General features: G+C 31.7%; 1 pseudogene; it reads right to left on the bottom strand.

The window, feature by feature from the left end:
• Positions 1 to 3,927: 3,927 nt before the first annotated feature.
• LOC121392009 lies at positions 3,928 to 5,177 on the bottom strand (annotated as a pseudogene).
• Positions 5,178 to 5,481: the final 304 nt, after the last annotated feature.

Genomic DNA, 5,481 nt, shown 5'->3' with positions numbered 1-5,481 from the left:
ATTATAGGAGTCGTCCCCTTAGTCTGTAAACAATGCTAACGTCCATTTCCACAGGGCTTCCCACAGGGATATGCTCTCTCTCAAGGTTATGGTGTTCATCAGAGCATGAGTTTATCTCAAGGAGGTGGTATGGGTTTTTCTCTCTCTCAGCCGACGCCTCAACCTGATGGGATCTATTCTACTCCAATTGACTCTTTACCTCAACATATCACTCAGAAAATCACCAGTCAAATGCCACCTCATCGAATACTTGGCACTAAACCATTACGTTCGAGTACTACCAAAGGAAACTGTAAGTTTGACATGTACTATATTATGTATGTACTAATGGGCTATGTTTAAAATAAGAATGCCAATACTAAAATAAGAATGCCAATACTAAAATAATGGAGCTATAGTTAATAATATCTAATAATATTATTTAAACATATTAAAACATTTAGATCTGATGATTAATTATTAATAATTTATACGTATAATTCATATTACCATGGCAACCATGTATTATTTTAGCTCCTGGCTATCTCAAACCTCCTCCACCTGTATCTCCACATGCTATATCTCCTAATCATACAACTCCTCATCCTATATCTTCACATCCTGTTGTTCAGCAAAAAACCAGTAGTGATGAAAAGGAGGCAGAGTCTGAACCAGAGGAATCACCTGCTGATCTTATCAGTGACATAGGGAGCGTTATCAGTCAACTGGGTGAATTTAAAACTGAGCTCTTACAGTTACACTCTATTGTAAGTTTGTAAATTTTTAGTCAATCATTTTAATTTTGACTGATCAGATCTTTTTTTTGTTTGTTAATAATTAAATTAATTAATTCATCTATTAATTTAAACATTGTCCATCCATATGATTTATCTGTTGATCCATTTGTCTATACATAGTTCAATTTCAGTGTTCATCCATTACATTTCATTTGTCCATAGTCCATTTTGCTCTCTCTATAGTTGTTAGATAACATTGGTACTGAAGGAGATCAGGAAACAATTGATATTAGACTACCACTTGAATTAGCTAATTCTCAAATATTAGAGAAAGACAAAAAAATTGAACAATTACAAGAGAATGTAAAGAAACTCAATGAACAATATAAAAAGGTAATCCATTGATATATCTATTGAATCCATTCATATATCTATTAGTCCATTTCATATATCTATTAATCCATTCATCTATTATCTTCATATAATCCATTGATATAATCTATTGATCCATTCATATATCTATTAATCCATTCATATATCTATTAATCCATTCATATATCTATTGATCCATTCATATATCTATTAATCCATTGATATATCTATTGATCCATTCATATATCTATTAATCCATTCATTCATATATCTATTAATCCATTCATATATCTATTAATCCATTCATATATCTATTAATCCATTCATATATATCTATTAATCCATCCTTTTATCTCTTTCTCCATTTATCTGTCCATCCTCCCAATATCAATCCAAAATTCATGTGATAATATAATATTTATAGTTTGAAACTGAGGCTGATTCTCTTCGTGGGATGGTACTAGAGAGAAACCAGTTTATAACAAGCATGAAAAGTGAGATTTATCGTAAAGAATATCGCAATGATACCGAACGTGTTGACCTTCAAACACAACTACTACACAAAGAGAAGGCAGTCAAAGTACTTGAGGTAAGAAGTGAAGAACTTCATTTTTTTATGATGAATGCATAACTTCATGTATTCTTAAAGCACAGTAACCATAGCAACCATAAATTATATAGCTGACATAGCAATAAATTATTATGATGGTGTAAGCAGCATTTATTCATTTCTAGGCTGAAGTGAGTCAATTGAAAGCTACTATTGAAGGAAAGGATCGTGAAGTGATTGATATGAGAGAAAACATTAGACAGCATGAAAGTATGGAGGTCGAACTTAGAGAGGAATTAGATAAAGTGTCAGTTGAATTATCACGTGCTGCTAATGCTGAGGAAGCTCTTCAAGTTAAAATTAGTAGTCGCGATAAAAGATTTTAATTCTTGAAGAGAGACTTGAAGAAGGTCGACGTATTGATAGTAGTGTTGTAGCTGATGATATGGAAAATATTAGGAAACTAATGGAGTCTTTGAAAAGCTCTGTTGAACCAAATGATCCTCAACAAACAATATTTGAAGGCTTAGAAAAAGTAAATGGCTAAAATTAATAATTCAAATTCATAGTAATGCTTCCATTATATTAAATGTAATAATGTAATAGTACATTTAATATTATTTATTGAGTTAATTTCTTTTTTAGAGTATTTCTGATATGTTGACTAAACTCACAACTGAACATAGTCGAAGTCAATCTCCTGGTAGAAGATTGCGTCGTCATGGCTATGTAAGTTGGATTTTGATAGCTATAATATTTAACTCTCTCTCTCTCTCAAAGCATGAGGAACGTAAAGAGGAAGAAGACGACGACACAGAGACCGTCCTCCACGAGAGGATGTGTATCATACTGTTAGTAATCCAGTAGAATGGACCAAGATCTTTTATTACATGACAGGAGATAAAACAGAGACACCATATGTTACTACTGTACCAAGAAAGTAAGCCACACCCACTATATTGAAATTCTATTATTGAGTATTTTCATAATAGAGCTCATGAAGTTAGATTAAAGGATTTTAAAGCAGTATTTGATCGGCAAGGCTCCTATAGGTATGAAGTATGATATGTTATAAAAATAGAATTGGTAATCCATCTAATTTTTTGCTATGCATTAATAAATCAGAAAAAAATTACTTCACCTAAATATTTCTGTAATGATTTGTGATCATGGATGCTATTTATGTGAGAATAAACCTAGTTATAAGATGTACATTTTTATCTAGATATTACTTCAAAACTCAAGATCCAGATTGTGGAATAGTTCGAGAAGAGGTTAGTTACTATAGATATATATCACTGGCGGATCTAGGGGGGGGGGGGTGCCTGAGGTGCACAGGCAGCCCCTTTTTTATTCTATAATAATATTCATGGTCAATCATCAAGTCACCACCCTCTGGTATATAATTATTACTTTAAGTATTTCATGGCAACCACAACTTACAATTAAAAGGACTTTGAATAATAAATATAATGAATATTTATTAGCCTTAAAAATTTAGCCACATGCTATGCACATGGTCTGTGCACCTCCTATTTCTACACTCTGGATCTGCCGGTGTATCATACTTATTGGGTACTGTAAATCTATGGTTTAGATGATGTCATCATATATGATGACATCACTATTTGTCATTTCATGGTGATGTCATTATAGTCAAGTTATACTTATTCATATTTTGTAGATAATATCTGAAGATCAAATTCTTCCAGCATGGAATGGGAAAAATTATGGTCTGGGTCAGTGAGAAAGCTCATCACAGATGACCAGTCTAGTTTTACTTTGTCATTTCATTTCATTTACAACTTGATAATAAATGTTTATTATATTCATGTATAAATTAATCCTACTGAATTTATTATAAGTGTTATTAATAATTCATTTCAAATGAAGAAGTGGTCCCTATTAATAGATACTTATTAATAAAGAGGGAATCCTATTAATAGATAATCATTTAAAAAGAGGCAATTCCTAGTAAAGACACTTATTAATAAAGAGACAATTCCTAGTAAAAGACACACATTAATAAAAAGGGAATCCCTATTAATAGATACTCATTAATAAAGAAACAATTCCTATTAATAGATACTTATTAAGAAAGAGCCAATTCCTTTTAGTAATTTATATTTCATTTAATGAACTGACAGAAGAGATTGTTAATATAATTTTTAATGAGTTCCAAATAATTTGGGATAACAAGAAAACATTAAATATAAATCTGTATAATTATGAAACAATTTGATGATGACCATTAAGCTCTTAGTATGACAAGAAGTAGTGGTATTGTTATTAATTTATACATTTCTCTCCATATTTACTGTAAAATGTCATAGTACATTTGTGAGCAGTTTCCTGTACGTTGATCAAAACTTTGACAGCATTTAATGGGTGGAGAATATAAATGAAGTGAAAATGGCTGTATCTGTATAACTGGGATTCTCAACTCGATGAAGACCAATGGAATCTGTAACACATCACATGACAGTCACATGGTGCATGATAATCATGTGATACTGATAATTAAAGTCATATACACAGAAACCCTAAAGTGTCATGTGACTTCACTTACCGCTAATGTATGCGACATCATTTGTTGTGTAATCATGACTCTCTTTTTCTGTCATTGCTGTGGATTCTGTAACTTCTCTATTCTCTGGCCAGTAGAATTGAGTTTCCCTAACATTACCACGCAATATCTTCATAAACAATGAGAATCAGCGTGATCATGAATAGAGCTAGATGGAAAAATGTTTTTGTATATTCTAGGATATTTCAGGATATGTCTTACCTTCCATGTCCTTCGCCCCCAACATATAACAATGAGGTTATATTTATCATTTCCAGTATCCACTAAATTACGAGTATACCTTGTTTGTGTGTGTGTGAGTGAGTGAGTAAGAGATTATAATCACAAAGAGTCGAGAGTACATGTTATCATACAAAAATTAATCCCTAAACATTATCATATTGTGGAATTGAGTCACCATTAAAACCCGCTTTATACTGCTTATCCTAAACTACAAAAATCTACAGCAATACAACAGATTTAACATGCAAGAAGACAAACAAAAAGAATGGTGAATACAGAGTATGAACATTCAATAACATACCATAAAGGACACATCTGTTCCCATTATATTTGTAGCTAGCTTCATGTTATACAGAGTGAGACTGTTTCCTACATCTTACATGTTAGGTCTCATTTTGTAAATTTAGTGTAATATTTTAAATATATTTTAAAGTGTCCATACAAATAAAAAAAAAACAGGATATGTAGCAAATTTTACTAACTTATTAACATTACAATGTTGTGTGTCTTATTCTAATTGAATACATCTATTGTAACTGGTTTTATTCATCATAAACCTTAGTACTGAGGTTAAGGTACATCTAGTAGAGTGACAATATCTATATGAAGATAAGGTCTTACTTATGAGCATCGAACTTGGCATAGTCCTTCCAATCTTGGTAATCAGATTCGTAGGATTTCATCAATTTTTAAACTTCATCAATGTTGACAGCATCTCCAGAGAATATCTCTTGATTTCAACTAATAACTGGCTCCAACTTGTTGAGTCAGCCATAGTATATTGTTTTTGTTGCTTTTGTTGATACTACGCTGATTATAAAATAGAGGGTGTGTGTCTGTATAATGAATTTGAGGGTGTGGTTGTATGTGAAATACTTGTTTAATATGGGGTGTGACTATATTGATGAAATACTTATTTTAATAACTAGCCACTCCATTAAATTTAACCTTAAAGCATTTTACGCATGCTCAGACCAAATTTGCCCTAATAAGGGCATCATTTATAATTAACTAGTGTGTTGTGTGTGTGTGGT

This window comes from Gigantopelta aegis, unplaced genomic scaffold (genome assembly GCF_016097555.1).
Source record: "Gigantopelta aegis isolate Gae_Host unplaced genomic scaffold, Gae_host_genome ctg3252_pilon_pilon, whole genome shotgun sequence".
Taxonomy (NCBI): Eukaryota; Metazoa; Mollusca; class Gastropoda; order Neomphalida; family Peltospiridae; genus Gigantopelta; species Gigantopelta aegis.
This window is presented reverse-complemented; position numbering and strand designations above follow the sequence as displayed.